The sequence below is a fragment of the Lagopus muta genome, chromosome 9, assembly GCF_023343835.1.
Source record: "Lagopus muta isolate bLagMut1 chromosome 9, bLagMut1 primary, whole genome shotgun sequence".
Lineage (NCBI taxonomy): Eukaryota > Metazoa > Chordata > Aves > Galliformes > Phasianidae > Lagopus > Lagopus muta.
Genome location: NC_064441.1, coordinates 17,417,978 through 17,440,400, shown reverse-complemented (window position 1 = coordinate 17,440,400; position 22,423 = coordinate 17,417,978). Strand labels below are relative to the sequence as shown.

The window sequence follows — 22,423 nt, the reverse complement described above, 5'->3', positions numbered from 1 at the left end:
GAAACCAATGAATGCTTTAAGTAAGTGTAACCCAGGTTAGAAAGAAGCTGCTTGAAGTCTGCTACTTTTCAGCAGAGGATTTGTACATTCTTGGGAAGTTATTTTGTGACTTCTGAGCACAAAAGCCAATAAATGTGAGATGTATTGAGTACTGAGTATTTCCTTACCCTCTATTCATTGAATCAATGAATTCACACAATCTCCTGGAAGATTAAATAAATTCATTTGGATACTTCTTTAAAATCCTGTGAGAATATTCATAACCTCATCACATATCAGTTTTACACACCACACTTTTTTTTGTTCTTCAACCATTTTATCAACTCTTCTCCCAGTTTATTTTTCTTTTGCATTCTAATATTCTTTATTCTATTCCCTTTTATTCTGTTACCATTTTCATCTCATTATTGGAGGGCAAGAACTGATAGCAGCACTATGGAAAAAGATTTTAGGTTTTGAAGAGGAATTAAGAAATCCCTATAATACATAATGAAGCTTGATTCATATTCTGGAATATCAGAGACCTTGTATTAATTTTGATATGACAAAGAAATAACACAGTTTACCACCTTAAATCATTTGACACAACTGAAGCAGGGCAACTACACTATTTTTGCAGGACTGACAAAGAAAGAAGATAAAAACATCGGTGTTCACACAACTATGATGTGAAAATATCATTTCTTTTCAAAAGTATGTTGGAATAAATATTAATTGCCAAGAAAAATATATCAGTGAGAATATGAGAAAGCTTTCACACAGACTCAATCTTTTGTTCGTATCCTGTTGCAGCCATAAGGTCATCATATCAAATTCTGATACTTCATGACCTGGCAGTGCTGGTTATAGATGTAATAACCAACTATCATCAATAATATTAAATATTTTCCAGTGGTCTCGAGAATCTGGAAAGACACAGTTGAGTGGAAGCTGGCAAACATTCTAATTTTCAAGAAGGGTAAGAAAGAAGACCCTGTTCATTTCAGGATCATCAAGTCTCACTTCAGTGCCTGGTAAAATTACGGAGAAAATTATGCTGGGAGTTACTGAAAAACCACGTGAAAGACAATGTGATCACTGTCACAGCCAACATGAGTTCATGAGGGGAAGGTCCTGCTTAACTAATTTCATTTCCTATTAAGACAAAAATCACTCATCTAGCTGACCAAGGGAAGCCAGTTGATGTTATTTTTACTACTGTTTCTCAGAATACTGTTCTGGGCAAAGACACAATGTGATGGGTGAGCAATTGGCTGGTGGGTCTTGCCCAGAGGGTTATCAAACTGAGGTTACATCAGGCTGGCAGCCAATCATAGCAGAGTTCTCCAGGATTCCATTTTAGGGCCAGTACTCCCTCATGTCTTCACAAGAAGAGCTGTGCAGTTATGAGTGCCACTGTACAAAAAGGACATAAAGCTACTACTGAGTGTCAAAAGGGGGACAATAAAGATGGTGAAGGGTGTTGAGGGGAAGACAACTAAGGAATAGCCAAAGTGTCTCTTGGTTTATTCAGTCTAAAGGGGAGACTGAGAGGATACTTCACAGCAGCTACAGCTTCCTTATGAGGGAGGTGCAGGGAAGAGGCATGATCTCTTTTCGATGACAGCAACAGAACCCAAGGGAACAGCTTGGAGCTACAACAGGGTAGATTCAGGCTGGATATCAGAAAAAGGTTCTTCATTGAGAGGGTGGTCAAGCGCTGTAACAGGCTTCTCAGGGCAACAGTCATAGCACTGATCTTCCAGAGTTCAAGCAGTGTCTGGGCAATGCTCTCAGACGCATGGTCTGATTTATGAGAGGTCCTGTGTGGAGCCAGGAGTTGGACTCAGTCATCCTCACAGGGCCCTTCTAACACAGGTTATTCTTCAATTCTATGAAATAAGAGCTATGATGCTTTTTTTTTTTTTTTTTTTTCCCCTCCATTTGACAAGAATAACAATGCATCTACTTCATATTGGCATTTGGAAGCATTAAAATATTATGAGCAAGTTATTCTTGCTTGATAGTGGCCTCACAGGGTACCAGGCAAGCACAAGATCAAATTGTGCTGGACTGCCTAGACCTTTCCAGTTTTTGATCGCAGATTTGAGAGAAGGTGGCAGAGACTTAAGGGATTCTTATGTGTTCATTAGCACAGCTTTTTATGGCTTTATCTTCTGGACCTGACAGAACCTTTTAAACCTTTTACCCTCATAAGAGGATGGGAAGAACATCATCTCTTCTTTGCTGCATTATCTGTCTTGCCACCAAGAGTCATAAATAGTGTTACACTTCATAAATTCAAGCCTAACAACATCTGTATTTGTTCTGTTATATGTAATCGAGTGGAACAAAGGTTATCACATCTACCATTTCTTAAATACAGTTTCATCTTTGAATATGAATCCAGATGTAATATAGGTCTATATAGCACAATACAGAAAAGCAGGTAATATCAGCCCAATACCCTATCAGAATACCCTCACAATGCAGGAATTTTGCTTTTATTACTGAGGCCATCTTGTTTGCAAGTGTGACTAGCTCTGCCAAAATGGTGCTGTGCTGAGTAGAAGTTCTCAAAATGTGCAACAGGTCCAGAACTTTATAATGTGCAAATTATTAACCTGACTTGTTTTTATTGTTTCATTCTTAGTGTTATAAATACAGAATGCCTATTTGCTATACACGTTCATATCACATTGTTTTTAAACTAACATGCTCCAAAAATGCATACACTGAGGATCTAATGCATTTCTTACACGAACAGAACTTCAGTTCTAGGCTGCATCAGAAGTGCAAATACAATTCCTCATATCCCAACAGCAATTTCATCTTCCCTAATAATTGCTAGATCGTTGTTTATCAGGTTCTAAATATATACTCAATTTTATCTTTTTCCAGTTTCACTGAAGTAAGCTCATTACCTAGTTTCAGCCTGTGATATACTTAATTATCTTGTTGAAGGACTCTGAAAGCTTATATAAATCATCTAATTAGCATTAGGTGTTATTTAGAATGTAATTCTCAAAGCTAGGTTCAGTGGCAGAGAAAAGTAGTGCATTGACTCTGATTGAATATATTAAACCCCTGAATGTAATGAAAGACACCACAGAATAAAAACAAAGAATAAAAACAAAGTAAAATGCCATCATCAAACATCCCCGTTCTTGCAGTTCCGAGGTGGTAATACACTGAATTTTGAAGTAAACTGGGAAACACAGAAGTAAATACGCTTTCCTAGATTTCTGTTCCAATCTTTATGTTACTTGAGAGGCAGAGTTACTGAATATTAAAATGAAGAATCATGGAAACACTGAAGATATTTTCTTGAATTCAATATGACTTCATTAATATTATCTGCTACTCTAAAAACAGAAGGGCTGAAGCGTTTATTAGGCTGCATATGCATTCATGCTGTTCTATGATGATGGAACATTACAGCTCTCATTCACTTACAGAAGTCAGTATGATTTTTAACTTCTGGTTATTGGGAAAGCCATGAATTGATACGTGGTAATGAGTTATTTTTTCTCAAAATGTTTCTTCACCAATTCAAAAGAAAAATCCCTCATCTTAGGATATTTGGATACAACATATATTCATGCTCAACCAATACTCCTTTGTTGCAGAAGTATTATTTTGATACAACATAGATCCAAGAATACCATATTTGAGAGTGAGATTCTTCAGTCAAGTATCCCTGTTCATTTTCAATATCACAGCTCAAATTCACAAGGTCAAACAGCATTCTAATAAAATGCCAGCTCTCATCACAGCAGTCTCTTTAAATCTTGGCTCTTTATGTGACTGAAGCACTTTCAGCCTAGAACTAAATTGCATGTTTTTTCAGAGACCTAACTTCAGGCTTTTCCCTCATAACACCCAACGTCTAATTTTATTTTCCAAGAAAAATTCTTTGTGAGATTTCCAGTTCTCCCCTTCTTTAGAACACTTAGTCACTCAAAAGAACTACAATTAATTTTTGTAATACGTTAGTATGCTTTGCCAGGTAACAAACTGCAAAGAAAGAAATGACTGAGTTGACTGGAACTGGGGAAAGCACAAAGTCCCCTAATTTTTGATACCTTGTGCACCATTTGGGTAATGGCTTCATTGCAAGTTATAAAGAACAAAAGAACACCTTCATAGAAGAAGCAGCATCTCAAACACCATTCCCAACTGATCCAGATCGTCGCTTATCACCTATTTAAATTTCATGGGCTTTTCCTATAGGAAGATAATCCATTTCATTTGCTCTAGTTCGGCAGTCTACAACAGACCATTTATGGTTGACACACTTATAAACCAAATATTGTAGAAATTAACTTTCCAACATACAGAAACATTCCCCCCTTTTTTTTTTGTGATTGTTTAGGCTCCAGCTTAGACTCTATTACATAAACTGTTCTAAGTACTGGTTGGAATTTCTAAATATCAAAAGGTAAAACAATACAGTAGTTCAAATACTCGTAACACTGATTATTGTATTTTCATTGCAGACCTGTTCTGAGCATTTTGTGTATAAAAAATAATCAAAGGTCATAACATTGCAGTAAAAAAAGAGAAGTGCTTGCAGTAGCAGGCAATCCAGCCTAAGAGACTTACAGTTAAGGTGAGATAGAGTTAAGAACAATCCTGAACCTGAATTCTTCTTAAAACATAATACACAGGTAAAGCCCACGCAGAAGTACCCAGGAAGTTCATGCATATGGTGACACTACAGCAGTGTCTATGCTTTCCATGCACAATGCAGAGAGAGCCTGAGAGCTGCCACACAACAGGAAAGCTGCAATAGCAGGACAGTAGCCTGTAACGCCTTGCTAAGATGACATGGGATATTAAACTGTATGCACTATAAATGGAATAGGTTTTTGCCAATGACATTATAAAAGCTGTGTGCAGCACTTTATGAAATATTCTAATTTACTCTGTAATGCCTCTGCTGCAGTTTTGCAAACATAACAGTGATACTGAAAGAAAAGAGGTCACAACAACTGAGAATGCCAGTCATTCAACAACTTCATTCACACTCTGAGGTATTACAATTATCTCCACAGATCTCCTGGTGTCTCTTCAGTTCACGTTATTCATAATAAACACTCAAGAGGTAAAATAAATGAACAAACAGTATACACTGGCAGTAGGCAAGTCTGACAGAGATAAATAACAGATTCCTCTGCAAAATTTTCAAATTAAAATACAGCATTGTGTTTACAAAAAATAAAATGAGACAGTTTTGTATTGCTATATTGAGATATTTCCTTTAATTTAGCATAGGCCACATGATAACACAATGAGGCAATTTTCAAAGGCTTTAAAATAATTTAAAATGAAAATTAATTTAGCAGTTAGATCTTTGAATTTATCTTGCTTTGTAAATCCTTCACAACAATATGTTTTGCTTACTTCTATCAAACTATTTGTGGAGTAAAAGTTTCAGTCTAAACAAAAAGATTGCCATAATCCAATCGCTTGTTTATTAACTCACGTTAGCATATTAAAAAGAATTCAAATTCATCCGTATAAAGACTTATTTCTTGATTGGTTTTGGGTTTGTCTCTGAAACGATACAATATTTGTATTGTCAGTACACCCTTAATGTATGTCCAGGAGAAGAGCAGAAAAAATTAATTAGATGAAATAGCAAATTTAACTGAGACGCAAAATGCAAAATAAGATTTAGAAGAGTCTGATGAAAACTTAAAAACTCTAAGTAATTTATCAGGATTGATGGGAAAAGCTTTCTGGGACAATTCTCTTCCCACCCACGATGCATACACAAGTTAATACAATTACATCATATAATAACATTGAAGAAGAAATCTCATCCCTGGATATTCAGAATTACCTCACTTTCCAATATACAGATTACTACAGGCCTACCATTACAGAAATCAGAGAGAGCAGAGGATGCTGAATTATGAACATAATATCAGAAAGACTGACTGAAGAATCAAGTATTAAAAAGCTCCTATAATATTTAAGAAACAACAAACATGAGTTCTTAAAATACTCAACTGAAACACACAGGAAGAGGAACGATAAGAAGAGCTCCTGTCTACTGTTGATAAAAATGCTTCATTTTTCAATTTACTTTCACTTCATTTAAGTATTTTGTTTGCCAGGCAGACTCTTTGCTGTATTTCTCCTTTGAATTTGATTGACATGTACACAATCCGAATTAAAGACATGTTAATTAAGTGATAGAACACTATGACTGAACAGTATTTGTTAAATGGGAAAATAAAATTCAATCAGCACTAAACATGTTTATACAAGGCAACTTCATTTCAAAAGCAAGGGATTATTCCAATCAGAAATTGATTTGGATGTACAAGTATACAATTATTAAAATAATTCTAAAAGTAACTCATCTCCAAGTAAAATGCCATTTTCTAAGCCAACAGAGCATGTAATAGTTTATCATTACAAGCAAAGTTTAACTTAAACAAAAGTTAACTGCAATTCCTTGCAAGCCTCATTTTGGAAGGGACGGATCGCATTTCCTCGCTGTGCAATGCAAGGACACGACGTTGCAGAGGAACGTTACTGAATGTTACAGCAGAGGAAAGAAAAAGTAATTTCTCTTCCATGAGGCTTTCCTTGTTTTTAATTACTGCAAATACTGAACTGCAGACACTTGTCCACTTAGAAGTCACCCAAAAAGCCTAAAATGTGCCTCAGTGTGGTGTTGACACACACAGACGGTTCAAATTATATCTACAGAATTCACTTACCTCGTAAGAGTTCTCACAAACATTATTTCATCAACACAGTAGAGAGAAATACATTGAATGGCAGTATTATATAGAAGCCCTAGCATAGCGACTATTCTGTATTATTTAAAAGGCTACTGGTAATTGGAAGCATGTTTGAAGTGAAACCCATCTTGAACAAGTATTTGTATCTGTCAAAATCATTGTGAAGACCCTCTGGAATAGAATAATGTATACACTTCCTAACACTAACTCCTGTAAAACTTTCTTCTGGGATTCCATATGCAATTATAATCTTAAGAGATCAACTGCACTTCCAGTAACACTAAAATTAACTAGCTTTTCTAACACGATATATTGATGCCACCTTCTTCACTGAAGCACTATTTTGAAATAAACTTGTGCAGTTCATCATATCCCTGGAAGTGTGCTGAAGATAACATTACAGAATACAGTGTATAGCATCAGATACACAATTTCAGCATAAAAATAATGTCATTTCCAATCCAATTTTGTAAGTTTTGTACTTGGATGAACATTTTCTGAGTTTTTCTAATATTTAGCCAGTCACAGTTCTATAAATATTGATTTTGATGTCTTTACATACCTGTTCTTCAAGAGCACGTTTTTTTTCCTCTGGAGTTCATACAGGAATTGTGGGCTTCGTCCAGAAGATTGATATTTTTAGTTGGGTACCTCCATGAGAACCAGCTAAAAAAGGTATTTAAGAAGAAAAAAAGTTACTTACAGTTGGCATATTCAGACATACCTTCAATGCTTGTCTCTCCAGAACTGGACTCTTCTCACTGACTTCAGCTGCCTATAATTCAGGATATATTCGAAGATATTCACCTTGGCTAACTCTGCATGTAATAGCACTTTTAGAGAATGACCAGTCTGTAAGTAAAACTGGGTTATATCAACATCTGCAGATATGGTACCCAACATCCTTCACCACTGAGTACAGATGACTACCTTAAAACCCTCAAAAATCTTGAATTTTAATTACAAGCTCTAACAACAATCAGTAAATGCTTTAGATCAGTTTCTATCAATTCCAATAAATTACTGTCTTATGAATTATCAAATGAAATACTTAAAATCAAAATGAAGTCTGCACAGATGAAAGCAAAATTTGTCAAAGCTCGTTAAACTCACACATATTCTTTCCAATTTAGTACAAGCTACAAGCACAAACAGCTATTCTAATTCAGAAGTGTGGCAACTTTCCAGATGAAAGTAATTCTAATTACCCTCAGCTACCTCACCTGTGCCTGAAACTGCACAGCTAAGGCTAGAAGTTCAGGTGCCTCCTACAGAAACTCCATGATGGTTGGACTCCAGGCTATTCATGTCCTGACTGGTGAAATGTTTCATATTCCAACCCTTTTTGTAAGGATTTCTTTTCTTCTTGTCAGTACTGTGCTGCTGCTATGTCACCATGGCACTAACCAATATGTTTTCAAGTTTCCTAGTGACAGTTACAGTTTACACATTGTCATTTGAATCTATTGAGTGTAATGGAGCTAGGCATGCACTGTACACCAGGGACTTGGGAAGCCATGTGCTGCTGCCAGAGTCCTGGGCACAAGAGCACTAAATATTTTAATACAAAATCTGTTATTTGGGAGTTAAGAAGAAAGAGAAAGAAGTATGATGGCATTAATAGGGCATTGCAAGGTATAAACTTATCAGGAAAAGAATGGAGACAAATCCTACAAGTTAATGCAGATCCAGGATAACTATAGAAAAAGTTTGGGCAAACAAGAGCCAGGGAAGACTGACAAATTAGTTACAATAGACTGTGGCTGCCCCAGCCAGTTCAGTGAACACTGAAAAACGTATCTGCTTACAAAAGCCACCTTTTTTGTTCCATCTTCAGCATAACATTTTCACTGAATTAGTAACTGCCTACCGTTTCTGCATAGTACTGAACAAATACATGATGACAGAGATTGACTTACATGCAATGGTTTCATCTTTTTATGTGCCCCCATTTATCATATGCTGAATTATAAACCATGGATTTTTAGCACCAACAACACGTAATTTTTTTTTATTATTTTTAAATATAAAACTGAATATAAATCAAGGCAGTAATTTATTGGCCAGATAATTAACTCCTAGACATGCACAAAACATATATTATCCAGTAATTTTCTAACTGATGCCATTGATTCATAAATCAACTACATGATTTATGAAGTACAAAATCAAGTCTGTAACAGAACATTTCGGAAAGGGAGTCAGAATCAGACAGCTCCTATTCAGGGACCTTGCTTTTATTTCCACTTCTTGAAGCTAATAGAGTGAAAAATGGCTCTTATTTCTCACATGCTATAGCAACAGCAAAACATGGAAATGAACACAATCACTTCACAAACACTACACACAAATGAAGTATTTATTAAAAAAAAAAAAATATATATATATATATATATATATGAGCTACCTTACCATGTAGAAAACACAAGTCTTCCTCTCCCAGGCACTTCCAGATCATTAAAGCTGGCACCAGTTCTCTTACACTCATCACAATCACTTTTTTTTTTTTTTTTTTTTTTAAGAAAATTAAATCAATATTCTAAACAGTAATTCTTTCAACCTAAACAAAACAGCTCTATCACCCCCCAAAAAAGACATTCTGTTATACTTTGTCGAACATCTCCCCACCTACACTTTCTAAGCAGCTGCCTCTTTTGAAGTGCCTTTCTTCTGACCTTCTACTGGGGGTGCAGCTCTGCTGCCAGGTGCGCCTTATGCCACAGGTGCCCCTCGTTGGGCAGCACTAATTGCTGTGCCCTGACCTGCCTGGGGAGGGGCAAACCTAAAGAAATACTGCAATGCATTCTTGTTCCAGTTCAAAGTTAAACATCTGGATGCATAATTAAAAGAGATTATTTCATTTATCTCAAAAAAGGAAAAAAAAGAAAAAAAAGAAAAACTTCAGTAACTAAGCAAGTTAAAAACTACAATTAAAAAAAAAATGCAGAGTAAGAAGTTTCTAGAGCTACTTATTGGAACAGATATGGGGCTTCTAGCAGCCACAGATAAGCAAAAGCTGCACAACAAAGGCCAATGAACACTTACCCAAACTATACTTGCAATGATCTCTTAAGTTTTTGCAACAAATAAAATAATCAAAGCACCCTCTGCTTCTAAAGAAGACAGCTGAAGGACAAACCTGCTCACTATCGGTGTATTTAATAAGAAAAGCAAAAAGAAAATAAGCCCACCACAGCACTTGCTGGAGCAATGCTACAATCTGGTCATCAGTGTTGGCGCTGCGTGCTCACATTAAATCCCGGAGCTAAAGTTTGTTTCACACCATCCAGGATGGACGTACTGCATCAGTCTTACTGCAAATACTTTGTAATGGACAAAAGAAGCCATGTAAACAGGTCCAGAGCCGTTACATTTGAGAAGCTTTTGCCAAACTGCCACAGGCAGAAAATTTGCTTTGCTACAGTTCTTTATGAACGGCTTCTGGTAGTTAGTGAGGTTCTAGAGTGTGCACTACTCCATTCTGAAATGAAAACAATTATTTGAAAGATTGTTTATGTTACTTAGTTTTTCTTTGTGTTCCGATCATACTGAATTGATTTCTGTTCTTGCATTCAGAAAGGTAATTTTGTTAGAAACGAGTTCAAATACTTCTCAATAATATTATAATTTCACTGTCATGATTCTTTTCACTCTTGTTTTTATGTTCCTAAACCTCCTATTTTTAAGATCTAAATCTTTTTGTCATCTTGAAGAATTCATTGTTTGCCCAGAAAGATTTAAAACTAATTATCTGCGGGACTAAATATTGTCACTCTGATAGAATCCTTGTCACGAACAAAGTGGAACAGGTCAGCAGTGTGAAGGTTGCACAGCTGCACACACAGAATTATTAGAAGACAGGAAAAGTGAGACATTTATATGCTTGGACACCTTTTGAAGACTGCTATGTTCACATTAGCAAATGTCTCCACAGGCATTTAAATATTCATGAGAATACTGAAGAAGTAATACTTAATTGAAAGGAAAAAATGTTGAAACAAGAAATAAAAAGTAATCCTGAAAGTCACAATATGCAGAATCATCTCTGAAATATAGACTTTAAAACAGAAGACATGAAAATAGATGTGTGCTGCAAAAGGCAAAGAGCATGTTATCAATGAAGGAAGAAGCATTTTTTTCCACAGAACACACTGGTTTGGGCTGGAATAGAGTTAATTTTATTCAGTTTTATGGTGCTCTATTTTGGATTTGTGACCAAAATAGTGCTGATAACACAACAGAGTTTAAGCTATTGCTGAGCAGCGGTTACAGAGTCAGCCTCTGAACTACAAATTAAACCCTAGGTTCTGAAATGTACTTAAACCTCAAGGATGGAAAACAACGTTACAGAAATTAGTACTGGAATAAATTTATTTTTAAAAAAATGTTTAGGATACCTAACATGGCCACCATAGTTCAATAGAAGGAGGAAGAGTGCCTCAAATGACTTTTAACACCTCTTGAAAACTTATCCGTACAATGAGAGTGCAGCCTGCAGTTTGGGAACAGCGCCAGGGCTGAGCAACAAACAATGGACAAGTTTAAAAAAGGACCACCGATTTCTCTGTGCAGGTTGGAGGCTCAGTAAATCAAAGCCAGAAGTGCCAGTTCCAGCAGTTGTATTTCAGAGAGTGCATGACTCTGAAGTAATTCAAAGTAGGCAATAATCCATAATTTCTGAAGAGAAAAGAGAAAAGATCTGTTTACTTCTTAATAACAAAACAGAGCAGGAAGCTTACTGCAAAGGAAATTGAAACCACCAAAGAAAATGGAAATTGATTAATTATTTTTCCTTGGCTCAGGTAACTAAGCTCCACACTGAGACATTAAGGAACTGAGAAGAATCATCACAAAAGCTGCACATTTAATAAGACTATTGATCAACAGTCCACTTTTATATCTGTCCAATTTCAGAGCCTTTGTGCCACCAAACACTTGCATGTATGTCCAGTAACGTGGACTGAATCAATGTCACCATTCTCACCTGTGCTTCACAACAGATAATCCAAGAAGGACAATTTAAAATTATATGACAATCTGAAAAAGATTATTTTCAGCATGTATTATTAACAGAAATAAATCCATGATGATAAGCAAACATCGGCATAGGTCTGGTGTCCCAAGGTCTAGATGCCCGATTGCATATACTTAAATCTATTTCTGAGAATCTAAAGATATGGCCCTTGTTAAAGAAACTGAAGTGTATCAACAGTTCCTACTGACTTGGGAGAGAATTGAATTCAACATCACGTGCATGCTTGATGTTAAATATCTTAACTGCCTTAATGAAACAAGTGGAAAAGATTGTAATTATTTCACACTATTCGTTTAGCTACCTAGTTTGGACCCAAAAAAATGCTGACAATATACTTTTTTACTAAAAGCATTGATGTAATAATAGTGGCACTGCATAATGAGTTTTCTTTACAGTTAGTAACTCCTTCAGAATATATTAGCTGCATGTCAACCATGAGAGTTTTCACTTTTTAGTGTTTCTGATATCACTAGTCCTGCAGTTCTACAAACTTGACTGAGAGGCATAAAGTAACAGTATACTGCTACAAATAAAAATTATTTGTCACCTGGCCTTCACTTAAAGAAAATTAAACTACTGGACTATTTCATCAGACTCTTCTTTTTTTGCCCTGAAAAAAAAAAAACAAAACAAAACAAAAAAAAACCCTCCCTTTTCCTACACTTATCATTTTTTTCTAATCAAACTGAAAACAGGATCTTCAGTCAGACAGGAGAAAACGCACAGAGGCTTCTTCAGATGTGGTAACACAATAAATAGTGAAATTCTGCTAAGGACAAGGGAAAAAAAGACAAAACTATGTTGATTGTAGTGCTACTGACTAGAAATAAAACTATAAGGCTGACTACGTGTAATTTGAAGAACTAAGAGGAAGTGAAGAACCCAGAAAGAAAAGAAGGAACAATTTCTGTGAGATCCATCAACAAAACCAAAGGAATGTAAACTGTGCTGCCATAAATGAATAAAATCTCCATTCTTTCAGAATCACATATTGGGTGACTTAACTCAAGCACTTCTAAATTATTCACTTTATGACCAAATAAATAAGTAGAGCTACTCTAGTTAGTACCTGAGCAGCTGAAATCTACTTAGCACAGCTGCTGATGTTGTTACAGCTACTGCAGCATCAGTTCAAGAGAAGGTTACAAAACTCTTTAAATCTCAGGAAATAATTGACTGGTTCTCAAGTATTTCGAAGTCCTTGTTAATATGAATTTTTTAACAGATAGACTAACATCTAGAAAGTTATTCATAAAAGATATTATTTTATTAAACATTTCAATACTTGCCCTTCAAATCTCCACAAGGTTCCTATGTGTTTAAGCAGTATTTTCAGTGTGTGCATTTGCCTGCGTTTGTGGCTGAGTGACCTCTTTGCAATACACGTCTGCACTTTGAGGTATCAAACAGCAGACAACAGCAGAAGGCACTGCGGACAGGCTAACAGCTGCCAACTCCAGACTTTATAATTGGTTACCATCTGGGAAATATATATATTTTTAAAAGCTACAGGTCAGTAATTTTACACTGTGAATTTTTAAGAGACACAGCAGGAGGTAATTGAAAACAAAACGAAGATATACAGAGAAATAAATCAAAACAGAATAATACCATGAAATATAAAATTAAATGTTTTTAATGAATAAGTGATCAAAATAATAGTTAAGTCACTTGAGAGCGGAGCTATGGGAATTAACATGAAATGATCTCCGTGAAGACAAAAAGAGTGATTATCATAAAACATTGCTATGTCTGGCAAAGATAATTAAACCTACAAAGTGTAACTCTAAATAAGAATAAATTGAAAATGAGAAATCCTAAACCAAAGAAATAAGGAACAAATGGAACAGAAAAAGAAATTGCAAAAGAAGCTGTGCAAATGAAGAAAGTAATAATGATAAATGGCATGGCAAAACATGACAGAACACTTCCTGAGAAAATGGCTCAAGGGAACAAACTGTTCAGCTATAAAGAAAGTCAAAAGTAATCTTGCAGAAGTTGGGTTTTTTTTCTGCTGTTGTTTACTTGTTTATTTTTATTTTTATTTTTTTTTACTTGTTTTGTTTTTTAAAAGAGAAGCTGAAAATGACTCAGCTGTTCTGTAGAGCATTTCCCATACCTCTTCTTTGTTAACTTAGAGGAAAAAAAGTGAATTGCATTATGTGACATTAGGAATGCAGTATGATTAGACAGTATGAAACCACCAGACTAAGCCATTAAAAACAGATAAATAAATAATAATAAATAAATAAATAAATAAAGTATACACTGACAATCAGAGCTCATGGACCCAAACAGAATGTTTGGTGCACACTGTTGTAATCTTTATTTGATACCTGAATACAAGGTACTGCCAGCACGTTTACCAAACACACTCTTCTCATTTAGAAGCTACAAACAGCATTTAAAATAAAAGTTGTTTAAGGAGTCAGTGGATACCAAACTATGTTTATTGCAAGAAAATAAACTGGACTGGTAGGCCTATGTACACGCAGGTACAGTGCCAGCTGAAGTTAAGGGCTTCAGATACAGCCAAGCAAACAAAGGATAGGCTGATTCTTTTACACAAAATTATTTGGATATATTTACTTTCGAAGATATTTCTTCTCCTTCAGCTCTTGTTGGGAATTGTAGCTTATGGCATCATTGGAAGAGGTGCTAAAAGCATATGTAATTGAGTGGGAAATTTTTCATTGATGTCCTGAAGTGACACTGCCTGTGTAATCTCTGCCATTTGGCACTGGCACCTTTCCTTCTCTTAATATCATCATTCAGAATAGTTTCGTCCTTCAAATTTTTAACTTGCATTTTTATTACCTTAACAGAACCAGCAGCCTATAAACTCACCCTTTATCTTTTTTTGTCAGTTGCCCGCTAGGTCTGAATTAATTAGGAACAGTGAATACTTTTCTCTATTAACCTGCTTTACAGAACTCTTATCATATAATGACCAAATGCGAAATATTATCTGTATGATTCTAATAATCCTCAGTCACACAGATAAGCAAACACCATGAACATCCACAACAAGAATTTTACAAAGAGAAGCACCTTGTCTAATCTACATAAACCCTGTTAATACAAACATGCATTAGAACTGCTCTTCTATGCCTTTTATCACCAACTAGACTTCAAAGCTGACCCTGCTCAGACAGAGGTTGGACCAAATGCCCTTAAGACATCCCTCCCACCTAAAATTATTCTAATAATATTTTGCCTAATGTTAAGACAAATTAAGGACAGAAATATCCAAAACCTCTTGCTTTTCTTGCAGTTACAGAACTGTTTATTATGTCTGGCAATTCAACTGCACCTGTGGCATCTGTAAAACTCAGTTAGTTTTGAGGCTTTTACCTAAACATCTTGAAGGGGATGAACCATACGATTCTTGAGAAAAGTAGTATGTTAGCAGTATAAAGCAGGGAAGGTATTCTGACTATGAGTGAAGATAAATATTCAAAGCATCAGGTTTGTGAGGAATATGAAATGGTATAGTACTGCTTATTGGCTCTCAGAGCATGCAGATAAAGGTGGTCAGTATCCTTTGTTGCTTTAAACAATCCTGGAAAGTAAATTTGAGTAGTTTATAGAAAAGCAGTCAATATTCTATTTGGTTTTCATCCACCTTTGTCCAAAACATGAAGAAAGAAATGTATTTGTACAAAACAATTAATGGCTCCCATACGTACATGTTAGTTCAGGAGCCTATGTCATACAGAATCCTTATATCTGACTGTCAAATTCCTGCTGGCCTTATCTGAGAAAAACTAACAATCAAACGAAATCACTTAAATGCATAAATGAAGACTGGATTTTTATTTTATAGAAAGAAATAATTTGACTTTTCAGAAAGTGCTGATATTGTTAGTTTTCTTTTTTTTTTTTTTTTTTTTTTTTTTAAACCTGAGATGTGAAATCAATTTTCCATTTTGGGCTTTGCAGTTAATGCTAATGATCATCACCATCAATCTAAACAATATTATTTTAAGCTCTTTGCTATCATGAGAAAACCACCCCTTATGGAGCATTTGCAGTCTCAAGAATTACCTCTTCTTTCCCACCTGTGAACCAAAATCAAGCAAACATTTCCACAGCAAAATACCATGATGAAAATGTTCCCCATGCCCTTAGTCCTTTCAGCAGGCTATTGCTAAGAGGCAGCCCATAATAGCAAGCCAGCTGTTCACCAATTGAATAGGAAGAGGCTGTGCATTTCACAGCCTTTGCAAAGCTCAGTCATACACAGTGAAATCAAATTGTTTTTTTTAATCAAAAAGATGACATACTTTCAAGATTAGCTGCATTTGGTCTAAGCAGTTAACAAATGTTTATGACTTCTCACAGTATGGGTGATATTGCACATTTCATTGCAAACATATCACATTTGTGCAAACAAATGCAATACCAATAAACACGATAAAGCCCTTTTAGATAGCCCATTTTATACACAGCTAATGAAAAACATTCCTAGGCAATATAAAAATTATTGAAACTACACTGGATTGGCCTTACTATAATTGAGATAATCCAGTCTGATTCATATGAAAGATAAAACTGGCAGAACAAGCTGAACACAGATCTGAAACAACTTCAAGTCAGTACAACATACCAGTGGACAACATGGAAAGAAAACTGAGAATAAAACACAACCAAGGCTGAAAAGCTACAGAAACATCATGTCAATATGGTACTTGGAGGCCAAGCAAGGTGTCTCTTGTAAGCCAAGTGAAAATTCCTGAAAGCGGGAAGGTTGAACCAGATGTTGTTACAAAAGATTTCACCGCCGTAACATACTTCAGCTTTTCAAGCAAGTAGTAGCAACAGCAGCAGCATTCTTAATTAATTAATTAATGGAAATATTTTCACTGATGCATGTGGCAGATTAGACAGCAGAAAAGTAAATGGTAAAATCTACATCAGGATATACCTTTCTGAAGAAAATAACTAGATGTACTGAGTCTTGCTGCTGAGGACCATGTTCCAGAGGGAGTGAAATAAAACATCCTCGCTACTCCACGTCTCAGAGAAGCACCATCTACTGACAGCTCAGCATAAACTATATTACAGTGTCAAGCAGTGTTACTGCCATGTCTCCACTGAAACAGAATTATGCAATCTGTACTGCAAAGACTAAAAAATTGTCAGAAGGGTTACCACAAGCATCATTCAGGAAAGGTTTTAAGGAGAAGAAAAGGTGGCCATACTTCCCAGTTTTTCCCTCCTAAAATGGAGAACTAGTGGACCCAAATTGCAGAGGGGCTGCATGGTTCATTGGCAGGTGATCGATGGTACCTAGTTATTAAGGCAGATATAAGACTAGGTATAGAGTTTATTGAATACCAGTCATGAAAATAAATTATTCAGTGAAGAACAGCAAAATTCATCTATCATTTATATGATTAATATTTTTGTAGGTCTCTAGCCAGCTTCACTGGATATGGTATTATTCAGCTGTAGGTCAGTACTATGAACCAGGCTGCCAGTGTAAAAAATGATTAATGATTGATAGCTAGATGAAAGCCTTTCTCTAGTTCCGATAAGAATGGAACCAAAAAGGTTGAAGCTGTATGCTTGAATATAAAAGAGTAGTAGAGAATTTAAGAACCAGGAAATTCTAACCAGCTCTAAGGACTGCCACACACACAGACATTTAAACGTTCTCTGCCACAGGTCAGAAACACCATGCAGTTTAAAAGTGAGATTGGGATCTTAACAACACACCTATTATACACACTGAAGAGTCTGGAATCCAGAATGTCTCAGTGCTTGCTCCAACTTGTGGCAGTAAGAAAGCTCTGGCCATTTTCAATGTGGTAACAAGTTTGTCACTGATTTCCACGAAGCAAGAACTTCAACTTAATCTCTTAGAACAATTTTCTGTTTTCACTTCAGAAAGGGCTCTCAGCCTTTGGAATGGACCAAATCCCCTGTGATGTACTTTTACAAGAGTTCACTTTTACTTCCTGGTCAGCATCTTCCTCCCTAAAAAAAAAAAACCGCAAGGTCCTGACTGTAACAACATGACCCCAAAATGCTTAAATTTTTCCTCCCTCCTGTCACCTGAGTTCAATAAATTCTGTCTTTCATGAATTACATTTACTGTAGTTCAACTCTGAAAAAAATTCTCTCTTTCTTGCAATCTTCTCAATGCAGAAGAGCCCTTAAACTGCATTGCTTGTGACTGTGATTACTTCGCATATCAATACTGCTTATCCTCCCTGCCAAACAGGTCTTGCCTTCAGGTATTTTCCTTCTTAAGCACCCACTAAGTGCAGTTTTAACAGTCTTAAGTAAACAAGGTAAATTAACATCAGCGTTGCATTTCTCATTTGGATGGTGATTTTAATTGCGATAAAAGTTTAATAGCACATCAGGTGGTCTGAAAGATGTTGTAAACAATCAAATTACTTCATGGATCTTGTTTACCCTAACACTTATTCTAAAAGAATCTGTACCTATCAAGGTTTAAAAGAAAAAAGAAAAATTACATCTTTCCATTTCATCCCTCGTTTGCCTTATTTCAAAAATTTCTCAAGTGGTTTTGAGGGCACTCAGCACAAACTGTCCTGGGATCGGTCACCACTATAGAAACACAACAGGATTGCAGGAATGACAGAATTTGAGTTACCTGGAATTGCACTGAAGATGCTTTCCCTCACCTAAGTGCTCACACTGATTCCAGCTGTGCTGTGCCCCCGTCATCAAAAACCAAAAAAGTATTGTCAACAAAACAATACTTTTCTAGGAAGAGCTTCTCTTATAGCCCCATTCTCAGAAAAGCTGAAAACTTCCACAACAAAGGGGACAGGAGAGGATTTCAGGACAAACAGACTAGCTTCAGAAATAAAAAGGAGTAGGCAGTATCTATTGCTATTTAAAGTCGAGCACCAAATAGCACGTGGAACCATGTGAAATGCCAGGGAAGTGGCTGAACAGCAAAGTCAACCAAGCTTTAAGAGGGCCACATTTTCTGCCCTACAGTGCACACGCCAGAGAAGACCAAAACCTTTTAAATTCATAAATACATTATATCTATAAATACATGTATTTATGTTTTGATACATAACCCATTAAAACACGTACTTTTTGAGTAGCAAAACCTCAAAGCAAACAGAACACTGTGAGCTACATTGATTTATTCATTATTTCATTGCTAAAGATGGAAGGAAAAACATGCCACAGAGGAATTTCTGCCTTAATGAGTACCACAGGATGTTTCTCAGTGCCAAAATACAGCCTTTACAGAGAGAAGGGGGAAAAATACCAAGGGAGAAAAATCACCAGCACTAAGGGAACCAGAGGTTGTGGAAGGGACATTAGCAGCATCAGATTGTCTTTGCTGAGTCCACTCCTGGAAAGTGCTCCTCACCAGCCGGTGCTACACATCTACAAAGCAGCCTTATTTTGGAGCATGAGGCATAAATGAATACCAAGCTTACTCTGAAACAGGCCTTTGAAGCTAGAATATATGCAGAAAATCTCTCCACGTGTAGTAAATGCTGCCTTCCTGCAAAGCAATTTCTACCAGGTCAATTTGGGGAATTATTTAATACAAATTATCTAAATAAATAATGCAGGAATAAACCCATTGAAAAATTAAACTTTCTACACATCAGTTCAAGTCTAAACTAATTAAAACCTTACTGACAAGTAGCAGCATTACACAATTGTTTATGATCAGCCTGGTTAAAAGAATAAACTTGTAAAATAAATATGATTTAATGTGACTTACTAAAGTAATAGATTTGCCCTTCCAGTATCACACATAATGTGGAAGACTGTTAAACCTGTCATAATTTTTCACACTATTCATGAGCTTGCTAATCAACTGCAATTGATAATATGAAATATTTAACTGTGTAATGTTTTATTAAACTGTGTTCATGAAGCGTTAATTGGGAAGTTTTGCTAATATGATAAAGGGCTCTTACAAAATATGGGAGCTTTGGTTCTTGATGGATTTTAATGCTGTATATTTTGCAATTTTGGTCACAGAATATCAAAAGCAAAAAGGTAATACCATGAGAATGTACTGTGTAATTAGCAGCAGTAATTACGCCTTACATCAACAACATTTCAACTGATGGTCACAAGAGCAGATACAGGAGTCTAAGCAGACTCATGGCTCCCCAGAGATATGGAGAAGGCCAAGATGATTAACTTTCTGCAGCAAACTGCCCAGAATTTACTCCAGTTAAAGACATAAGAAGTTAAGATGCAACACATAATTTTCAAGGTGTACACACGGCTGATCTGCTGGCTGGTTACAACTGCAATTAACACAGCCTGTGTGAGGGAAGCCTGTGAATTACAATGTAAAAACAACAAAATTAGCAAGGTGTAGCAGAAGAAAACCTCAGAGCTTCTCTTTAAAGGGGCCTTACAAGACAACTGTGTTCCTCAATGCTATGCTTTCTCCTTCCCCTTCACACTCTCACTTTTTTCTCTAAAACCAGATTGCTTTTGCTTTCCTTCCTTTCTTCCAGGTCATTTCTTCAAGTATACTTCAGCTACCAGCCTGGCCTAGAGAACTTCAGTATTCACTCAAAAATGAAACCACGAGAAGCAGTCATTCTGAAGAGGTCTCTATGACAGCAATTCTCTACCACTGCTGTCCTACCTCACATCTGTGTTCAGGGCAATGGCTCTAATCCACTGCAGAGATCTCTCAGAGTATCAATTCTCCTGTAAGATATTGCCCATCTCCAATTACTATCTATCTTTTGAGAATATCCAACAACTCCAGTTATCCAGAGGGAACAGTCTGAAGGGTCAGACAGAGTCCAGAGGAAAAATTTTAATCAAAATAGATGACATAGGATTGGTTTCTAAGAAAGAAAGGTAGACTTGTCCAAAACAACACTTACCTATAGAAGCTCATTGAATTTTCTGGAGTCTCAAAAAAGATATTTTGCGTAATTCTAGTTTCCCAGACAGAAACATGCTTCATATTGCTCATCAGCAGAGAGTTCAGGCACTTGGAGGAGTGTTGCTTTTTATACATGTAAAAATCTCAACAATTTTAGCAAGCACCAGATTGATCACAAGGCTGAGACCAACTTGGCAATATGTGCTCAGTAAATTTTACCACAACTTTGCAGGTTGCCATATACCTAAAAGTCCAAGACAGATACAGTCTTCAGAATTGACCCCAAATTGCTGGAAAATGAGCAGAAACAGAAAGGACTTGGTTCTGTTTTTTAAACTTGCCTGTTTTCTGTTGTTTAGATTGAAATTTCTTTGAGATCATGAAAATAAGTACAAAATGAATCTGATATCACAATTGATGATGGGTAGAAGGAAGGGTAAATACAGATTCAAAGTAAAAATTGTGGAAAAATAACACCAGCAGTCTGCAATGTGAAGTTAAGGTAAAGCACTTCTGCATCTTGAACTACCCTTAGAAATGAATTGCCTGTGTTACTATCCTGACTCTTTTTTCAGTTTGAGGGAAAGTCCCAAAACTCCAGGTAATTAGCTAATACTGCCTGGATGAGCATGAGCCCAGGGGCTGTAGCCAGGTAATACTCCTCACCCTGCAAAAAGTCTTACTTCATTAAAAAGTTTATAAACTTCTGACAACTTGTTATAAGTGAGGGAGTTTTTTCGGCTGTGGTGAGAACCTCTCCCAGCAGATTTACTGGTAAGTCATATACTTGATACACTCGATACACTATTAAACTTACACTTGACATTATGTCTATGCAGTGCCAGCTTCCTTGCAAAGTGTGCCAACAAGTGCTACAGACATTAATATTCAGGACTGGGCTTAAAATCAGTGAAGCTGACTTTAATGCCAGACCATGTTTCTTAAAGAGAGGTTCCAGTGAGATACAAATGCAAAAGATGAGGGCAATATGTGAAAACAAGCCTTTGTGGCATTTACTAGAAGGAAAGACCACAAAATAAGGGAACTGTTACATGACAGTTATTAGACAAAGCTCAGACTACAAGTTTCTACTGGTTTCTTACAAGACTTCAGCTGAAACATGCCAGAGTATTACTTCGTCTCCCTTCAAGATAAAGCATTCCCACTAGCACCATTACGCCTAAAACGTGAGGAAAAAAGTAGCGAGAACATTAAGCTCACCTTCAGAAATCATTTACAGTACTGCAGTCATTAAAGAGAAATACTTCTGAAAATAAATCCCAATAAAAAAGTTCCAGCTCATGCTACATCTCTTCCACCCTATGAACGTTCCTCTCACACAATCACTTTGTTCAAATCACATGGAAGAGCGTAGAGCTGAAACAGGTACAGTATTGCCACCGTACTCTCTATATTATAGGGAGTGAATGCCACATAAAAATGCTGCTAGATGTAAAGAAACTGGGGGAGAAAAAATAAAGCTCCACATGAGTTGCACTAACAGTGTCCTCGCTCCCAAACAGCCCCAGACTGCACAGATGAGCAGATGCATATCCCCCACCGACTTCAATGGGACACAGTTTGACAGTGGTCTAACTTACCCATGCACATAAGAATTCTACTGGATGGAACAGGATGCAAACAAGCAGCTGAAAGCGATATTGCTTAGTTCACTGGAGACTTTTTGCTTCACAGCAAATTGTAAATTTACTGTAACAACTGCCATACTCTATACCATACTTTAATATTGCTTTGATGGGTGTTTTTAAACATTCATTA

General features: G+C 36.3%; 1 long non-coding RNA gene across 1 annotated transcript; it reads right to left on the bottom strand.

Moving 5' to 3' along the window:
* Window positions 1-1,409: 1,409 nt before the first annotated feature.
* On the bottom strand, window positions 1,410-9,352 carry LOC125697585 (uncharacterized). Its single transcript, XR_007378860.1, has 3 exons — window positions 9,153-9,352; window positions 7,303-7,406; window positions 1,410-1,802 (listed from the first exon to the last, which is right to left on the bottom strand). It is a non-coding gene; the product is annotated as an uncharacterized LOC125697585 (long non-coding RNA).
* Window positions 9,353-22,423: the final 13,071 nt, after the last annotated feature.